Below are 21132 nucleotides of genomic sequence, written 5' to 3'. Positions count from 1 at the left end.
CCCCTCCTACCCTCCTCTTATTATTCTTTTCTTTTCATTCTCCCCCATGTTGTTGTTTTTTTATCTCCTGCCCTGTGCTTATCCTTAACTATCTCGTTATCTCCATTTTCCTTTCGCTCTTTTTAGCCTCTGTTATCTTTTTGCTCTCCTTAGACTATTTTTCCACTCCTCCATGTCCTCAAGTCTCGCTCCCTTGTTTTCCTTTCGTTCTCGCTTCCTCTTCTTATGTCGTGCTCCACTTGTGAGAAAGATATATACATACATAGAGAGAGAGAGAGAGAGAGAGAGAGAGAGAGAGAGAGAGAGAGAGAGAGAGAGAGAGAGAGAGAGAGAGAGAGAGAGAGAGAGAGAGAGAGAGAGAGAGAGAGAGAGAGAGAGAGAGAGAGAGAGAGAGAGAGAGAGAGAGAGGCTGGCTTTGAAATCATCTTGCGGGCTTTTAATACCCCAAATTTCAAGTCATTTGTCTTCTCTTTCCTTTTTTCTTTCTGTCCTTTATTTTGCTCTTCTCTTTCCCTCCCTCCACAATTACCAGGGGAGGTTAGATGGTCTCTTCCCTTCTTTCGTGTTTGTTCCCATAATTGCGTTCCCCATGGCCAGGCTGCGTTTATTGACTCTTAAATTCTTGACCGAAAGGAGGAAGCAAGAAAGGGAAGAAAGAATCTGGGAGGAACAAAAGGGAGGAGGGACGGTGTGCAGAGAGGAGCAGGTTGAGGTGTTTGCGTTTTCGAAGGGGAATCAAGAGAAAGGAAAAGGAAATACTTGAAATCGGTCGGAAAACATATGTAAAGCGGAAAGAGTAAATGGACAATTATGGAAGAGGAAAGACAGGACAGGCAAAAGAAACGAAACGACATAAAAGAAGAAATATAAAAGAAGAAAGGAGGAAATTGATTGCTAAGGCCGAGGGGAGGGAACAAAAGGCAACAAAAATCAAAATGTGGATGCATAACGGACAGGGAAAAAATGGATTCATATTTTCGGGAAGAAAGAAGAACAGTAAATACAAGAGAAAGGTTTGTAAATGGAGATCAATTTAAGAATATAATCGAACAAAGAAAATGAAAAGGGATAAGGCACTGATTGGATGGACACGACGCAGTGAAGAAAAGGAATACAATAAAAGGATAAGAGATGGATTGTGACTAAATGGCCCGGAACAGTCCGAACAGAGGTCATCACTGCCACAAGGTCAACACTGTCACAAAGTCCTACAAGCTGCAATTTCTCTTTTTCTTTCCTGACCTCCCCTCGGATCATACAGTTCTCAGAACTCTTCTTTGTCTTGGCAACTTTTTATTTTTGTTTATATAGCGTCACTGTTTTGGGGTTGTGGTTAAGGGATTTAAGACTGGATGCCCTTCCTGACGTCACGCTGCTGCACTGGCGTTCGGACCGCCTCTCCCTGGCTCTTTACTTCCATGGCTTGACGTTCTAACCCACTGGACCACCGCGCCTCTCTATTCTTCCTAGTGATCCGAACCGTTACTAAGACGATATAGTTAAAGCGTGTCTGTTTCCTCGGGACGGCGTGGGGCTGGGTTAGTGTTGGGATAAAATTAAAATGGGTTACCGATGAGACCCTTTGGTATTTATTTGGGGTAGACTAGGTTCGTTTAGCGTTGGAATAGATAGATTGGGTTCATGATGGCTTGATTTTTTTTTTTTTTTTTTTTTTTTTTACAGCACAGAGAACAACTCAAGGGCAACGAAAAGATGCAAAAAAAGCCCGCTAACTGTTGCTCCCGTATAGGGATGAGTATTGAGTGGCCAAAAGAGAGGTCAATTTCGGATGGAGACGTGTCTTGATACACTGTTCTTGAAAGAGGTCAAGTCATAGACAGGAGGAAATACAGACGAAGAAATGGTGTTCCAGAGTTTACCAGTGAAGGGGATGAAAGAATGGAGATGCTGGTTAACTCTTGCGTAAGGGGTTTGGAGAAAATAGGGATGAGCTTGAATATAAAGTCGTGTGCAGCGGGGCCGCGGGAGGGGGGTAGGCATGCAGTTCGCAAGTTCAGAAGAGCAGTCAGCATGAAAATATCGATAGAAGATAGAAAGAAATGCAACATGGCGGCGGAATTTAAGAGGTAGAAGGCTGTCAGTAAAAGGAGGAGAGCTGATGAGACTAAGAGCCGTAGACTCCACTCTGTCCAGAAGAGCTGTGTGAGTGGAGCCCCCCCACACGTGAGATGCATACTCCATACGAGGGCTGACAAGGCCCTTATATATGGAAAGCATCTGTGCGGGGGAGAAGAACTGGCGGAGACGATACAGAACGCCCAACCTCGAGGAAGCTGCTTTAGTAAGAGAGGAGATGTGAAGTTTCCAGTTGAGATTTTGAGCTAAGGATAGACCGAGGATATTTATTTGGTGTTTTATCGGGTTAAATTGGGTTCGGTTACTATTAGGATAAACTTGAATTGCGTTAAAGGAGGGTTGGGTTAGTGATTTGCTGGGTTACGTTGTGTTAGGTTTATTTATGGTTTAGTGTGGAGTTTGATTTGAGTTGGGTTTGATTTGGTTAGATCGATGAAATAAGGTTACGTTAGTTTAGTATATCAGGTTGGTTGATGGATTGGTTTGATGATTTGTTGGGTTAGGTTGTGTTGGGTTTATTTATGGTTTAGTATGTGGTTTCATTTGAATTGGATTTGATGTGTTTAGATGGATGAAATAAGGTCACGTTAGTTTAGTATATCAGGTTGGTTGATGGATTGATTTGGTGATTTGTTGGGTTAGGTTGTGTTGGGTTTATTTATGGTTTAGTATGTGGTTTCATTTGAATTGGATTTGATGTGTTTAGATGGATGAAATAAGGTCACGTTAGTTTAGTCTATCAGGTTGGTTGATGGATTGGTTTGATGATTTGTTGGGTTAGGTTGTGTTGGGTTTATTTATGGTTTAGTATGGAGTTTGATTTTCGTTGGGATTGATGTGCTTTGATCGATGGAATAAGGTTCCTTAGTTTAGTTTATCAGGTTTGTTGAGTAAGCTTAGGTTGGTTGAATTACGGTAGAATGGTTTAGTAAGATTACGTTGACAAATTTTAGGTTTAGGTTGAGTTGGGTTAGATGGGTTCATCACGGTTAGGCTGCTTTGGTAGGGGCAGGTTGGTTGAATCAGGATAGGTTTGAATGAGTTGGGAGAACTCAGGTTAATTATGACTGAATAGGGTTAAAGTTGGGTTTAGTTTTTTTTCTGAATTGCAGTGATTAGATTTTGCAATTGGGTTTGGCTCATTTTGATGTTGCTTCATAGCATGGTTGGTGTGCATAGAAAGGAGACAGTGGAGGGACCGGATGGCTTACAAAGGCTATGTTGGAATATAAATCACTTGTTCTGTATGCATGGTAAGTGTCACAGAAAGTCTTGACTCTACCACTCTGGTGGACTATACAAGGACTATAGTAATGGCTTCAGAAAGAAAGAGGTGGAATGAATGGGAAGAAAATTACGAATGTGATGAAAGAGACAGAATATAATAGTCATGGGATTAGACAGGGGAAAAAAAATGAGAAGAGGAATGCTGCAAAAAGGGAAAGAGACGGAATAACTAAAATGCAAAAAGGTAAATGAAACCGAAGCGGCGTGCTCGTTAATCCCTTTTTTGAAGGGGGGAACTCTGAGTAAACAAAGGTAGGCGAAGTGGAAGTGAAGTGAAAAAAACTACCTAATCTGTTTGTTCCTCTATTCCTGCCTTCTTCGTCGCAAAAAGTTCCTCCCTAATACCTATTTTTCCTTCATGTTTTGATTCGTTTCCCGTAATGAACACCACTGAGTGCCGGGGGGATCGAACCCGTGCCTTCTGAGTAGAAGTTAGGGCAGCATACCGACTACGCCATCGATGAGCTAAAAGGTCACTGGCGCAGTCTGTATGCCGCCCTGACTCCTACTCAAAAAGCGCGGGTTCGATCCCCCGGCACTCAGTGGTGTTCATTACGGGATTTTTTCACTTGCGTTAATGCAGTTTCCTTAATCCTGTTTCATTTATCTCCTTTCTTCTTTAAATCCCTCCTTTTAATTATTCCCCTACCTTGTCTTTTGTTTTATTCTCCTGTGATCTCTCTTTGTTTCTGTTAATTACTCCATCTTTGATTTAATTGCTTCATCTTATATTTATTTTCTCTTGTATTACTTCACTCTTTTTTATATATTTTTGTTCTTGTCGTTTTTGTTCTTTTCTTCTTCTTTAATTCTTCAATTCATTCACTCATCTTTTTCTTCCTTCCATTCTTTCTACTCCCTTCTCTCTTTTATGATTCCTTTCTCCAATATACTCCACCTTTATCTCCTCACCATTTCTCTCTTCCTTCTTTCCTTCCTTTTTCTTCTCTTTTCTTGCTTTCTTACTCCAGTATATATACACTTGTTCCTTATCTCTTCCCTTCCTTCTTTTCTTTCCTTTTTATTTTGCTTCCTCACTTCAGTACACGCCTCTTTTGCCCCCTCTCCATCCTTCCTTTCCTACATCCTTCTTTCCTTGCAAAATTCCTCGCGCCAGTCCTGCTCCACTACTGTCGTTCATTCTTTCATCCCTCCTTTATTCCATCCATAATCCCTACACTCTTATCTTCTTTAATTCTTTCCGTCTTCGTAATACTTACCATTTACTTACCTCTCTACTTTTTATCTTTCTTTCTTCTCTTCTTTTTTTCCCTTTAATTCAACCTTATACCCATTTCTTCTCTCTCTCTCTCTCTCTCTCTCTCTCTCTCTCTCTCTCTCTCTCTCTCTCTCTCTCTCTCTCTCTCTCTCTCCCCCCCCCCCCAACCCCCCACCCCAATCCTGTGTAACTTATGTGTCTTTGGGGAGGTTGCATAGCAAGAAGGAGATAAGGTTGGAGAAGGAAAGACAGGGAGGAGGAGACGGTGAAGGGGAGGAATAGCAGAGGGGAGAGACAAAAGATGGAGAAAGGAAGAATCATGTATAGGAAGGTGGAAGGGGGAGGAATAATTAATGGAAGAAAGTGGTGGTGAGGGAAATAAGCAAGGAAGGGAACAAAATGGAAGGTGGTGATGGAAAAGGAAATAAAGGGAACAGAAAAGTTGTTGTTGAAGGCGATGGTGGGAGGGGAACGAAAGGCAAGGTGATGGTGGTGAGGGAATCCAGCAAGGGATCGAAGGGAGGTTATTGTTGTTGTTGGCGGTGGGGATGAGGAAGGGAACAAATAAGGGGAAGAAAGGAAAGGTGATGATGGCGGTGGTATTAGTGAGGAAGGGAATTCAGGAGTGGAACGAATGAAAGATTGTGGTGGTGGTTGTAAGAAAGGCATGCAAGGAAGGGAAGTGGTGGTGGTGGTGGTGGTGGTGATTGCAGTGGTGGTGGTGGTGGTGGTGGTGATTGCAGTGGTGGTGGTGGTGGTGGTGGCATTAGGGGGAAGGGAAGAGTCAAGGCAAGAAAAAAGAAAAAAAAAGTGCCGGTGTTGGTGGTGAGCAAGATAAAGGAGAGGGGGGAAGGGGGCGGGTCGCGTTATGTACGGGACAGGTGGGCGCGAGGGGCTGGTTACCTGGATATTTTGGAGACTCACCTGCCTCGTGCGGACTTTAATTTTGCCTTTTTTTACGGCAATCTGTGACTTTTTATGCCCTGCGCTGAACTTACAGCAAAGTTGAAAGAAAAGGGGAAAAATGATGCAAAACTCCTTAATGCAGAACTTTAATGGGCAAAGTTAAACTGCTTTATTTTCTTTCCCCTTTCTAACGATTAAAAAAAAATACGGCAATTAATTAGTAATTATAATTGCATAGCAGGAAAGTATTTCTACATGTCAGTATCTTTCCTTTGCTTCGCTATGAATAACATATTTTTTAATAACCTTGGAATAAAAACTCCAACACTTTTGCACTTCGTCTTCTCGTCGGGTTTGAGCTCTCGCGAGGGACGTCAAATGAAATCAATGTCGCCATAAGTGGAGACTCATCATAGGAGGTTTATAAATTCTCGAAATAATGTTTTTTCAGCTGATCCCAAAATGAAGGAGGAGGGGGATTAGTCAAAAGGTATATGGGAGAGGGAGGGAGAGAGTTTAAAAAAGGGATGAGAGGTAGATTGGGAAGAATGAAAAGGAGAGATAAAACAAGAAAATAAGGTGACAGTGAGGGAGGGGAGTGCAGGTGAGAGGGAGGGACTGGAAGAAGTATATGTAAAAGAGAAAGGATATGAAAATGAAATTAAGTGGAAAAAAATAAAGAAACACGGAATGAGAGTAGGAAGGGGTAAAAAGAATGGTCTAGGAAAGAGATGAGATGACGGAAAAGAGAGGAAAAAGAAAAGAAAAAAAAGCGAGTGAGGAGATACAAGGTGTGTAATGCCAGTGTGATTTACAGTCGCATGAATGAGTTAGTGAACGAAAGAGTGCGTGCGTGAGTGAATGAGTTAGCAGGGGAAGGAGAATGTGAGATAGTGATTTAGTGAAGAGAGGAAGTGGCAGAGCAGGACAGGACTAGGAGGAGAATAGGAAATAAATTATCAGAAGGAATATGAAAAAGGAGAAGAGGAAGTGGGCAATGAGAAGGATAACAATAAGGAGGAGAGTGAACATGGTGGATGATGAGGGGGAGAAAGGCACGAGTAGGTGGACCCCGAGGATGATAACGAGAAGGGCAAGCAGTAGGAGAAGGAGCAGGGGGGGGGAGGGGGGGGGGGCAGCGAGGATAGTGTTGAAGAGGCGGGTCAGGGAGCACCAAGAGGAAGAGGACGCCGGGAAAGATTCACTGGGTGTTACGTGTGGGGCAGTTTTTATCCTTCCTGCCTTGTTCGCATTGCATTATCTTCCTTCCTTCCTCCTCCTCCTCCTCCTCCTCCTCCTCCTCCTCCTTCTCCTCCTCCTCCTCTGGCGTCATTCGGTCTGCCGCTTCCAAAATTGTGGTTCTTCGCTCTGTTTTTTTTCTCGCGTTCACAAAAGTGTGTGTGTGTGTGTGTGTGTGTGTGTGTGTGTGTGTGTGTGTGTGTGTGTGTGTGTGTGTGTGTGTGTGTGAATATTCTTTTTCCTTTTAATCATTTTTTTGTCTTATTTTTTTATTTTTTTATTTTTTTTACATTTCCCATCAATATTGTTTCTCCTCACTTTCTCGTTTTATTCTCCTTTACTCTAATCATTTTACTATATTTACTTTTAATTTCCTTCACTAGTTTTTCGTTGTTATTCCTGCTCTACCTGTCACCTTGTCCATTGAATCCTCTCCCATTTCACTTTCTTTCTTTCCCCCACCGTCCATCTATATCTCTGTGCTGAATTGCTTCTCTCGTTTTATTCTCTTGTCCTGTTTCGTCTGTTTTCTTTTCCAGTTTTTCTTCCTTTGCGTTCGTTCTCTCATTCTTCCAGTCTTTGTAGTCTTGTCTTTCTTCGAGTGATTGCCTTTTAACCCTTTATTCTTCAGCCCTCCGCCATCATCTCTCTCCGTATATTCGTCTTTCGAGAGAGAGAGAGAGAGAGAGAGAGAGAGAGAGAGAGAGAGAGAGAGAGAGAGAGTGAGTGAGTGAGTGAGTGAGTGAGTGAGAGAATAATGACCAAGAAAGAAAGTTAAGTAAGTTTAGAAATAATGTAAGTCTGTTCTGGCTCTGCTTTGTGTTGATCTTGGTTATCGTGATGAAGGTTTTTGAAAATTTGTGTTTTGTCCTCAGGTACGACTAAGCCTTGATTGGGATGTGTAAAGGCTGTGTTGTGTATTATTTTTATTTTTATTTTTCTGTGTTATGGATGAGTCTTATTCACCCTATGTAAGACTTACCCATAATTGTGAAGGCGTTAAGGTCCAAAGGTGATTTGTATATTTTTCCTTTCCTTTGCTCTCTGTCGCAGTGAATTAGTTTTTCCCCCCTGATAAGACTCGCCCATAAATTTGATGGCGTTAGTCTTCCTTTACCGACGATACAACTTTTATGACAACCATTTCTTTTACTTTGAATGGTGTATGCATAACGTAACCTGACCTTATTTCTGCTTATTTTGCTTACGCTGAAGTAATCGAATCTCCTTTTATTTTTTTTACGCCTTTGCCCCACCACCACCACCATCAGCGTGATCAACAATGATGAAATTTGAAATCGTAGGGAAAGGAGATAAAATTTAATGGAAGGGTAGAAATATTAAGCAATAGCAGTGTTGATTAACGGTAACTTATTTGGACGGAAGGTTTATAATTTTACAGCGATTTTTTTTTTACTTAGTATATAAATTTGAGTGTTATTTTGAACGTCATTGAATTTTATACACATAGGTTTGTCAATATTAGAAAGTGATATAGTTTTGTCAATATTAGAAAGTTATATATTTGTTCTCCCATCCCGTACCAATTTAACGACAGTTTATAATACAATGAAAATATTTTGATTTGGTATTGTTATCTTGACATTTTTACCATCAAATTGTAGTTATTATTATTTAGTATAATATTGCAATGTACAATATTTTGCAAAGCATTGCGTTGGCTTCATTAAGTGTTGTTTGGCTTGTGTCACCGATGCACGTGAATCGCGGCAAAATCATAAAAAGTGTAAAAAAAAAAAAAAGATGTATTATTAAATCGCAGTATCTTTGTTTAGTGTGACGCTTTTCCATTTGGTTTCAGTGTTCGTGGATGTTTATGTTTACTTTTTGCGGGGCTTTTGTTGCCATTATAGCCGGCGATGGCGCTGCACGATGAAAGTACGTACACGGAAAGCAATGAACTCATGCAGACAGATAAACGAACTAATACCCTTGATGAGTTACGACGCTTTCCTGCTGCAGCACCGCGTCTGTGTTTATTTGCATTTATTTTATTATTCCATTCCCGACGCTGTGCATGCAAACAAGGGAAGCAATAAATTGAAACCGAACATTTCAAAACTATTTTCAGCACACATATATACATTTTGACGACAGTGGCAGGTTGATGACAATAAAAAAACAAAAAAAACTCCAATACATCAATTACTGGCAGCAATTAGAAAGGACAGGTGTTTATCGTAATTGTTGGCTTGCCTTTCGTTGTGTATTGCTTCTCGCCTTCTCTCTCTCTCTCTCCGGTAAATGACCACAGATATTGCGCCGACTAAACGAAACTCTCCAACTTCATGTGTTTAAAAGTCTCATGTACCGCCCTTTTTCCCCTATCCCCGTCTGTATCCCCCCCCCCCCCCCACCACCACTTCCTCCACCCAAGCCAGCCCCCTCCCCTCCCTGCCTCACCTCTCCATCGCACACCTGCCTTCATCTTTTAATTATAGGTGAGTCGTAGGTAAAAAAAAATGGCTTGAACGACATTTCTCGACTGTTTAGATTTTTTTTGTTTATGTACATATGTGCTTGTGTGTGTGTGTGTGTGTGTGTGTGTGTGTGTGTATTTTTTGCTCTTTGATGTATTCCAACAAAGATTCACGCATACATACATATTCATTCTTTCACACATACATGCGATCAAAGCTCTATACGGAAATGCGCACACACAAAAACAACTGGAATATGAGTGTTTTTACAGCATTTTTCCCGTTCCTTTGCTTCATTTTTCCCCGGCGTGGATTGCGTTCCTCCTCCAATTTCAGGCGTCACTGTTTCTGGTTCTGCCTTTTATTCCCTTGCTCCCATTCCACGTGTTATCTTGTTTTGCCTCCTCTACACACCCTTTGTTTTCTCAGTTCCGAGCCAGCGATTCCTTCCTTACAGTTTCCTTTCCTCTTCCTCTTCTCTGCATCGTCTCGGCGGCGCCTTATAACACGGACTCTGCGTTCATGTTGGTCTTTTCATTTCTTGTGCCTCCATCCACCTCCTCTTCCTCTTCCTCCTCCTCCTCTTCCTGAGTTATCTTCCTTGAATTTCCTAGCCTCACCATTCCACTTCCTTCCTTCCTCGTCTTTCGCTGCTCCAGTCTCATCATTCCAAGCATACTAATATTTATTTTTCAATTATTATTTCATTTCTTCCATTCCATGCTCTTTCTTTTCCTCCATTTCTCATCGTTCTGTCTGCTTTCCTTCCTTCCCATCTTTCTTTCTTTCTTTCTTTCTTTCTTTCTTTCTTTCTTTCTTTCTTTCTTTCTTTTCCTTCCTCACTTACAACCTCCCTTTCATATTTTCTTTTGTATACTTTCCCTCTCTATTCTTCCTTCTCTCCTTCTTTTCCTTCTTCACTTATTCTTTCCTTTATTCCTTGCCTCTTCATCTTTTCTTTCCTCTCTTTATTAATTTTTCTGATTATTTGTTCCTTTCATTTCTTTCCTAAATATTTTCTTCCTGTCTATCTTTCATCTACTCTCTTTCTTTATTCCCTATTTCCTTCCTCATTTCTCACCTAACTCACTTCCTTTCCCTATGCAGTCGGAATGTAATCGTATATTGCGTTATCTTATGCCCCTATCATAGTTTTCTTTTAAATATCGTGTTCTCAGAGAAGTCAAAGGGAAGCTAATATGAAGGGGCAAAGGAAGGATGCGAGGAGGAAATAAATAAGGGAGAGTTAAGGAAAAGTAAAAAAAAAAAGAAATCAATAATCTGTTTTCGGAGTTTAAAAATTAATTTTTTCAATATTTACAATAAATTGATTTGATGATTTTTTTTTTTTTTTTGGGGGGGGGGTTATAGATATGTGAAGTTTTACAATATCCACTTGCCAACTTTCTCCTCCTATCCCTCCTCCTCCTCCTCATATTCCCCCATTCTCCATCTTCCTCTCTTATCTCCCTCCTTCCTTCTTTTTCTCTCCTCTTTGTCTTCCTCCCAAACTCCCTCTTCTTATTATTCTTGTTTTTCTATTTCTATTCTTCTTTTCTTCTTCGTTTTCTTTTTTTTTTCTTCATCTTTCCCTTCACTTCCTACCAACAATATTCTTCCTTTTACATCCTCTTCCTCTTTCATACCCATAGCTGGGCACGATAACAGAAAATCTTATTCCCGATAACCGATAACTGATAATGGAAAACCTTATCGGTGATAACCGATATCCGTTAACTGGAGACACAAATATAGGCGATAATCAATATCGATATAAATCCACAATTCCGATACTAGCTAGCGATAAGTCCGATAGGCGAAAACGATACTATATTGATATTTCAAATAAAAAACATAGATGAATTAAAATTTTCATTATCCGTATTTTAGAAAACTTACGAAACCTGAAAACCATACGTTGACACATACCTATGGACGGTAATAGTAGAAACGCCTGAATCGGTGCTTTTTAACCGTAATTAAGAGTTACTGGAAGGCTGAATCAGACAGAGAGTACCATTACCACCATCCCTGCAGTTTCTAGACCGACACACTGTACGAGTTGTATTTATATGTACAGAGTGTCGTTCTAGAAACAGCGAGGATGGTGGTACTGTATGTCTGATTCAGCCTTCCAGCAACTCTTAATGTGTTAAAAAGCTTTGTGAGACTGTACAGGGCTACGCTTACTGGTCTGAACATGCGCAGTTCACGAGAGACCAGTGTTTGTAAACAAAAGTGCCAGCTTTTGACGATGGGACACCAAATAACACAACACCGGGTGCCTTCAATACCATGGCATGCTCACAAACGAATATGGAATATCAAATTTGAGGCAGTGAATAATCATTTTTGGGCAAAGTTAAATGATTTTTCTCTTTGATATATTGATTTTTGAGTAACATAAAAAAATAACCTAGTGTTTTAATGTTGATGATCTAAGTATGAAATCTCTTCACCGAAGATATTTCATACCCCGAAGATTTTTCATACAATACCGGGCGCCCAGGCCACGCATTCGCAGTAGGGAGGAGACAACGTGTTTTTTTTCTGAGGCAGAAAAAGAGTAGCGATTATCGCTAGTTTGGTTACAAAAGTAACAAAGATACCGATATATATTTGAATAAGTAGCGGATGGCCGATAACCCGATTTTGTTATCAGCGATAAAGTATCGCGATAACTTATCGCGATAACGCCCAGCTATGTTCAATTCATACGTCTTCTTTTTTATTCCATTCTTTTTGCCTACTCACCATATTCTCTCTCTCTCTCTCTCTCTCTTCACAGATACACACACACACGCATATGCTCTCACACACACACACACACACACACACACACGAATGCGCACACACACACACACACGAATGCTCACACACACACACACACACACACACACACACACACACACACACACACACACACACACACACACACAACCACCGATAAAAAAAAAAACTTGGAAATGTAAAACGTGTGCGCTCCGGAAAACTTTTTTCTATTCATTTTCCTGCTGCCGATTTTCTGTGCTCATGTTATCAGCGAAACGTTATACTTGTGTGTACATTTTTCCATTTTCATATTTTGCTTGTGTAGTGTTGAAGTTAAGTTTGTTTTCTAGTGTCTGTACCTGATGAATAGTTATTGTAAATGCTTATCTCTTGGATTAATTGAGCTTTATTTGTTTTGTGAGGAAGGTCTGCTAATTTAATATTTAGCTAATGATGTGTGTTCATATTTTAAAACAACAGAATAAAAAACGAGCAAACTTCCACGACATCTCGGAAACAAAGTCAACATGATAAATTCTACGGCAGATGCGGAGAAAGAGATCCGAAGAAAACTTTTACAACTACTTAGTAAAAAACGTTAAACTTGTAAATTTCAGTCCAGTCAATCTTCTTACTTACTTTTCTCTAATGTACTTTCTTCGTCTTCAGATCTGTGGCTGCAAGATATAAGGCAAAAGGAGGAGAAAGAGCAACTCGAATTACAACTACCAGCACGCGTGGGTACACAGAACTCCTTTGCTCAGGTAAGTGTCTCTTCTTGCTAGTGTTCAATGTGTTGTTGCACCCTTTAACCCGCTGGAGCCTCGGAATTACGAAGGTGAGTTGGCGTCCCTGCAGGCCACACCTGTCGTGTAAGATCTCCTCTAACAGGCATATTGCAACACCTTGTCTTCCTGTTCCACCACCATCACATCCCCCAAACCCACCATCATCCCAAGCACCACCACCACCACCATACCATCACCATTACTTGGAGAGCGCCACACCCTTCATTCCCCCTCATCACCAAGCACAGCCACACCCGCCCCACACTTTCCTCGCCTCGCCACACCACTCCTCATTTCCTTTCCTTCCCTGCAGTGTTGCCTTTCACCCTCACGGAACCTATTGCACGGCGCTGCTTTTAGCTTATCTCCTGCTGGCGGGGAGAGAGTAAAGGTGGGAAAGGAGGGTGGAGCTGATGATTAAGTTGCAGTTTTAGGCGGGAAACAGCGATTAACAGACCAGTATTATTGAGGAACGAACTTGTGTTACAGTGAAGGCAACCACAAACCACAGGCGGGAGGGAGGGAGGGAGGGAGGGAAGGATAATGAAAGAGGAGGGAGGGTTTGCTGTGGAAAGGAAGAGTAATATAAAGTAAAAATGGCGGTACGTTGGACAGAGGCTAGGAGATATTGAGGTCCATGGAGCAGGGTGGGGGAGGGATTGTGACGGTGCAGAGAGGGAGAAGGAAGGGGTGAGAAAAGTGGTCAGAGTGAGGGAGTAGTAAGGCACTGTGAAGAGAAAGAGAGGACGAGCGTGATGGAGGGTAAAGGGAGAGGCAGGTAAGTGGACAGGGTGAAGAGGGGGAAGGAAATAAGGTTGACCAGTGTGTGGAGGGTGAAGGAGGGTGATGGGTAAGGATTGCGAGAGTGAATTAGGGTGGATGGGAATGTGATGAGGGTTAAGGAAGGTAACAGGAGAGTGTGACAGCGAAGAGAAATGACTATAAGGATGTAAGTAGGTGTTGAGGGAAGGTGAAAGGAGAAGAGTGGCCAGGCTAACAGGGGTGAATGAGAGTGAAAGGGTGTGTGACGAGGGTGAAGGCAGAGGCTGATAAGGGTGAGGGTCATTGCCTGTCTGTCCTCCCCTTCCCCTTACCTGCCTTTCCTGAGTTACTACGTCGTCAACACCTGTGTCACCCTCATTATCGCCATTGCTGGTGAACACGGAAGAGGGAAAAATGTGTGTGGAGTGCGGGCAGGAAAAAAATGGTTAATATTTTCCTTTCACCAGTGAGAGTATGGGAGTAATTTGCATTCTGATAGAGACGAGATAATGGAAGTTTGTTATTGTTCCCCATAATCCCCATCCTCCCCCTCTTCTTGAGATTATCTTTGGCATCATTTTCCTTCAATATTTTAAAATCTTACCCAAGCCCAACCACCTCTCAACCGTTTTTTCATCTTATCACCAACATTTTCCGTCAGTATATAAAAGAATGTTAATGAAGGAGTATATTGTTGAGTTGAGTTGAAGAACATTGGTGCTGTGAGTAAGTTTCTAAATGCTGTAGAGTGTCTTGTGTTGCTCTACCTCAGCCTGCATAAATGAAGGTCCTTTAATACCAACGCCTTTTCATGGTTATACCACAAACTAACAGCAGGTTAGTGCTATTCATATCCCTTACGATAACATAATAATCAGCAGGAGGTGCCATTCGAACATGTTTTTCCAATACTGTGCGCAAACCACTCAGCCGCCGCCAATAAAAAGATCTTCAAGTATTTACCTACAGGACTGAGTGGTAGATTGCATATGTTACTGAGGTTATGTGTATGACTGAGATAGAAGGACTCAGGCTCGGCATACTATGCTAATATTTTTCGTCAGTGTTCTGCTGCGTGTCTGGCAAAAAAATGTGTCGCAGCGCCGCGGCCTTGTCAAGGGTCGCGGCGATGTGACTCGACCGATACTGTCCTGCCAATACCCAGAAAACCGGCCACTCACTACAGGCCTTTTTTTTTTTTTTTTTTTTTTTTTTTTTTAAGGAAGAGGGAAGTGTTATTCTCTCTCTCTCTCTCTCTCTCTCTCTCTCTCTCTCTCTCTCTCTCTCTCTCTCTCTCTCTCTCTCTCTCTCTCTCTCTCTCTCTCTCTCTCTCTCTCTCTCTCTCTCTCTCTCTCTCTCTCTCTCAAACTTTTATTCTCTACTCTTTGGAACGTTATATCTCGTTTACTCAGTGTGTTTTCTTTCTCTGTTTTAAGTTTATTTTCACTTCCAACATCAAAGCATTTCATCCACGCACTGAGTTTACGCGCGAAAAAGAGGAAAAAGAGAAAGAAGTGCCCAGTAATTGCCTTTGTTTGTTCAACACCTGGCGAGGAAAGCCTTGTGGCGGGGAGGGAAGGGAGAGAAGGAGATAGGGATGTTGAAGAGAAGAAAGGGTGCGGTAGGCATTTTCTTCGTCGCTTCCGCTGTTAGTGAACGTCTGAAAATATACCAACATAATTGTTGACCAGGTTTCGAATATCACCGCTTTTTATTTTATTTTTGCTTTTTTTTTTTCATAATCAGTACTTACACGTCACATCCTCCCCCTCCACTTAAGAATCGTCCTCCTACTCTACCTTCGACTCCGTGTCTACTACATAAACATACTTTTACTTTCATTTCGGTTCTCGTGTATTTTATCTGAATAAAAAAAAAGATATTTAAGGTCATTTCAATTGGAGGAGTAGAAAAGACATGACGCTCATGAGGAAGAGAGTTAGGGCTAGGGGAGGATTAGGATAAGGAGGAAAATCAAGTGAAGGTAGAGGAGGATAATTAAGAGATGAGTAGGAAGCATGACAATCTGATTCTCTGTGAAGCATTTCGTTACTTTTCATTGGCCAACCAGTAAAGAGATCTTGTTTGTAATGCCTCGTGAGCTTTGGCATCCTGCGTGTAGTTGAGAACTCTAAAACTTTAATTTATTGGTTGGAGTGTTGTTTGGCATGTATAGCAGTTCCTCTATTCCTTCAGTGGTAGTCCATTATTTTTCTATGAATGCGCTTCGCTTCGTTATTTGTGAGTTAAATTCCAGTTCGTTAATGTATATATCTTAGGAAACTTTAGACTCCAGCAACTTCACGTTCGGGGTAATTTTAATGTATGGAGGTTGTTTCCCTACTATGGATTCCGTTCTTTCCCTCGCTTGGAAACTTTGCTGCGCGCAGCGGACCCTTTTTCATCTGACGTATTGTGTTCAACTCTTGACTCGTTTTTGTTTTAGGGATTATAGGCAAAAGTGTTTTCTTTTACATTCCCCTGACTGTTGCGCGTTGAAAGGCTCTCTGTTGGCGGTAAAGTTTTGCAGAAAATATCGAAGGTCTATTGCGGACCGCCACTTGGCCGTTTGTGGAGGGCCGGGGGTCTCTTTGTAAGAGAGAATGTACTCTCGCTTCCCTTTCCCCATTTTATGGCGGTGCTCGGCGGTGGGTTGCTCGGTGATTTTTTTTAATGAAACGCGAATGTACCACCAAGCAAGTTGTGGAGGGCTGCGGTGTTTGTGTGGCGCCGACCAGTGGTGCGGGTTAGCAAAGCGAGGGTCGGGATGGTAAACAAATGCATATGGTGTAGTTAACTACACCATAATACGGCAATCGAGGTTTATGAAGTAATAATGCGATAATTGTGCTTAAAAATATAATTACTGCAACTTATTTATTTGTTGCGACCGTAAATTAATGATAAAGTATTGGTAGTGGTAGTAACTTAACCATATGGAAATATTAATAATGCACTGGCTTACATGAATTAATTATAGATGGTGTTAATTGTTAGCGAAATTAACAAATCACTGATTCAGACAAATTCCTTTATTCAGTGTAAAAGGATTAAATAATGTTGATTATGTGTTCAAATGTAAGAAACTGGAGTATCTGTATTAGTTTGACACTGTTTATTATTATTATTATTATTATTATTATTTTTTTTTTTATTATTATTATTATGATTATTATTATGATTATGATTATGATTATGGTTATGGTTATGGTTGTGGATGTGGTTGTTGTTGTTGTTGTTGTTGTTGTCGTATTATCATCATTGCCGTACAGGGAGGCGGTGGCTAAGTGGTCAGCGCCGGCGCGACGATTTAGAGGACCTGGGTTCAAGCCCCACCCGCCGCTAAAAGCTAGTAATTTTCAGTCATCGCTGAGTGGGCTAAGACTACCCACATTCTGTCCTGAAGATCACCCATCAACCCGGACTCAAAATAGTATTTCTGAAGAGGACCAAAGACGGCTTCCGGTGGGCTGTGTGACCCAAGCAAAATGGCACCACTATAAAACACTTGGTTGTTCCACAACGGGCTGGGACCGACCAGCAGGCCCCAGCGCTGTAGACCGAACGTATAAAAAAAATAATCATTCTCATTATCATTGTTATCTAAAACATCCCCACCCCCCCCACCAATGTTGCCACCACCACAATCAACACCACGCCCCCACTACAGTCACTATTACCACGTCACCACCACCACCACAACCACCATTGCTACAATTACTACTACCACACCAAATCCACCACCACCACCGTTGCAATTACTATCACCACACCACCCCCACCACCATCATTATCAGCACAGCTGTCGTATCCATCGTCGCAGCAAATGATGGTAATAGAAACAAAACACACGCTGCGGGAAAATAACCGGAACCTTATCAGCGCAATCAAGACGAAATGATGTGGAACGACCTTCGCACATTCATAAAAAGGAAAACTAAATGAATTCCTGGCACTCCTTTCCTTAACCACAACCACCAACACCACCTTTACATCGACTCATCTTTTACCTCGGCATCGACCTGTGACCGGCGATACCCATTACTTCATTACACGTGATATCGCCATGAGAGTGACGTGTCGTGTTTGGCATCAATAAAATTATTCCAGCCGCCAGAGGGGTGGGGGCGGTAGGGAGGCAAAGGGTGAGTGTGGCGTCATAGATTCAAAGGCACAATTGTACTTCTGCATCATTGAACACCTGACATCCAGCTGCCTCGGCCCCTGGTGGAATGAAAGCGTGTTGGGTACTGCATTATCTGGTACACAGTGGCGGGCGGCATTAGGAATGGCTGGCTGCAGATCAAGTCAGTAGTAATAAAAGAAAACCAGTAGTAATAGTAATATTAGTTGCAGCAGTAGTATATAAATCGTAGGGCGTTTATTTCTTAAAAGTAGGAAAAGGAAGCAGCAGTAAGTTTGCCGAGTATTAAAGGCAAAGCAGCGTTACTTTGAATAACGGAAAGTTTGTAGAACGCCACAGTAAACTAGAAACAACGGCAAATGTGGACAGCATCAGTACGCCACTAAAAACAATAGATCAGCAGCTGGCAGAACCAGTCCATTTGATAGAAGCAGAAGCAGCAAGTTAGGAAAGAGGGCAGAGAGGCAAAAGAGCAGCAGCCGACTACATAACAGCAGATAGCGGCACTGGACCTCATATGACATGTAAAATGTGTATATCTGATGCTGGTATAAGCTCATCAGAAGACTAGAAACTAGTGCATATAGTGGGCGAAATGTGTCCTGATGCTGGTCATGCTTCTCGAGCTAATAATTCACGGGCTGCCAGGTCACGGACGAGGCTGAAGGGCCGGGTGAGGCGGATAATATTATTTCGGTACAAGTGTCATAGTTGACACTTTCTCATTTTTTCCAATTTGCAATATTCGTCCCGTCCGAGTATCAACACTTTTTCCGTACTGTATTTTTCCCGTATCCTTCATTCCTGACGGCACGACCTAGGAAAAATATTAAAGATTTTACCTACTGCCCGTAATATTATTGCGAATTGTTTACGTATTTTTTTATATTTGTAAATGCAGCGTAGACGCTAATGATGTAAAGTTGGAACAACAACTACCTTAGCAGGACATACAACAGCAACAACAGCAGGAGGAGAAGGAGTAATTGTATCCGTCGTGTAAAAGTCGTAATGGGGGGAACATTTTCCCTCAGAGTAGCAACAGCGGGGACGAGGACGGCCACTGGCAGTTATCATTACATTACGGCGAAGGGAGCGTTGCTGGGCGTCCCTGGCATCTCATTACCCCTCGTGAGCGACCCAAGCAGGCAGGCATATATATGTACACACACACACACACACACACACACACACACACACACACATGCACGCACATATACAAATATCTATATAGAAATAGACTTTCTCTCTCTCTCTCTCTCTCTCACGCACACACACATACATACACACACGAACACACACACGCACACACACACACACACACACACACACACACACACACACACACTTGCACACACACACACACACACTTGCACACACAAACGATTTGCGCTATTATTTAATCTCCGTGAAGTTTTAAGTTCACTTTCTCATTATAAGAACCTGGGGACTCTGGGCGGCTGGCTGCTCGTGCTCCGCGATGAGTCCCCGAGGAAGTCAAAAGTTAGCCGGCGGCTTCAAGGAGCGGCGCTACGCTCCTTCCCTGCCTGACGCTCCGCTAGGCGCATCTTGCTGCTCTACATTACATGATCACCGCAGAGTTAGTAGTCTCCTCACACTCATTCATTTGCACGGCTCGTGACTGGGCGAGGTCAAGGTTAAGCAACAATTTGGTGTGTCATACACGTCTCGTCACTTTAGAGTTTCTCCTAAGTTGACCTTTACCTTCACCACACGTGAGGTGAGTGAGGAACCAAGGTTATTGTTACCGTGCCCACCGCAGCTGTTAGCGTCGTCGTGGTGACGATAATCCCGACATTGTCCGTCACTCAATACAACGTTTTAGTGCGTCATTCACGACTACTGATCCTGCTGCTCCCGTCGAGTTGACTTTTCCACGATTGATTTTTTTCAAGGGTTGTAAATGGCCATTATTTACAGCACCCCACTCGTCTGTGACGCAACCACAACCCAGCGTTTTGCCAGGCTGTTCGGTGACTTGATGATGAAAGCAGGTGACGTGACGCACAGATGGTTTACTCTGAGTAGTCCCTATATTGTACGTAGAGACTTTTTACTTGAAACAAAAAAAAAGAAAAAAAAAAGAAAACCTACTAAGTGAAAATGCGCGCTTAATACCCGAAGAGTTACAAGTAGCCTATTCCATATTATTATTATTACTTTTCTTTTTTACAGCACGGAGAGCAACTCAAGAGAAAAAAAAATGTAAAAAAAAGCCCGCTAACTGTTGCTCTCATATAGTGATAAGTATAGAGTGGCCAAAATAGAGGTCAATTTCGGATGGAGAAGTGTCTTGATACACTTCTTGAAAAAGGTCAAGTCATAGGCAGGAGGAAATACCGACGAAGGAAGAAAGACTATTCCAGAGTTTATCAGTGAAGGGGATGAAAGAATGTAGGCGCTGGTTAACTCTTACATAAGGGGTTTGGCCAGTATATGGATGAGCATGATTAGAAAGTCGTGTGCAGCGGGGCCGCTGGAATGGGGGAGGCATGCAGTTAGCAAGCTCAGAAGAGCAGTCAGCAAGAAAATATCGATAAAAGATAGAAAGAGATGCAACATGGCGGCGGAATTCAAGAGGTATAAGGCTGTCAGTAAGAGGAGGAGAGCTGATCAGACGAAGAGCCTTGAACTCCACTCCGTCCTGAAGAGCTGTGTGAATAGAGCCCCCTCACCCGTGAGATGCATACTCCATACATATATATGGAAAGCATCTGTGCGGGGGAGAAGAACTGGCGGAGACGATACAGAACGCCCAACCTCGAGGAAGATGATTTAGTAAGAGAGGAGATGTGAGGTTTCCAGTTGAAATTTTGAGCTAAGGATAGTCCGAGGATGTTTAGTGTTGAAGAAGGTGACAACTGAATGTTATCGAAGAATAGGGGATAGGTGTTTGGAAGATTGTGTCGAGTTGATAGGTGGAGAAATTGGGTTTTTGAGGCATTGGAGGATACAAGGTTCCTTATACCCCAATCGGAAAGGATAGCATGGTCTGAGGTTAAGCGTTCTGCAGCCTTCAGTTTCGAGTCTTGTAATTCCTGTTGAGCGGGACTTCTGTTGAAAAAAGTTGATTAATGCAGAGTGGAGTAGTCAGCGTATGAGTGGATAAGACAGTTTGTTATAGAAAGAAGATCATTGATAAATAACAGGAAGAGAGTGGGTAATAGAACAGAGCCCTATGGAACACCACTGTTGATAGGTTTAAGGGAAGAACAGTGACCGTCTACCACAGCAGAGATAGAACGGCCGGAAAGGAAACTGGAGATAAAGGAACAGAGAGAAGGATATAATCCGAAAGAGGGCAGTTTAGAAAATAAAGACTTGTGCCAGACTCTATCGAAAGGTTTCGATATGTCTAGCGCAACTGAGAAAGTTTCACGGAAACGGCTAAGAGAGGATGACAAAGAGTCAGTTAAGAGAGCAAGAAGATCGCCAGTAGAACGCCCTTTGCGGAAC

The 21132-nt window shown here is 42.2% G+C and overlaps 1 protein-coding gene across 4 annotated transcripts in view; it reads left to right on the top strand.

Annotated features, from left to right (window-relative positions):
• Positions 1 to 21132, top strand: part of LOC127008872 (nephrin-like) — a 289486-nt gene that overhangs the window by 61714 nt on the left and 206640 nt on the right. For all 4 annotated transcript variants that reach the window (XR_007761400.1, XM_050881286.1, XM_050881275.1 and 1 more), the window contains exon 2: positions 12631 to 12725. The gene's annotated coding sequence lies outside the window, so the exon portion shown is untranslated. The remainder of the gene's footprint in view (positions 1 to 12630; positions 12726 to 21132) is intronic.

Source organism: Eriocheir sinensis, chromosome 4, assembly GCF_024679095.1.
Source record: "Eriocheir sinensis breed Jianghai 21 chromosome 4, ASM2467909v1, whole genome shotgun sequence".
Classification (NCBI taxonomy): domain Eukaryota; kingdom Metazoa; phylum Arthropoda; class Malacostraca; order Decapoda; family Varunidae; genus Eriocheir; species Eriocheir sinensis.
Note: the sequence above shows the minus strand (reverse complement) of the source record. Positions and strands in the feature narration are given on the sequence as shown.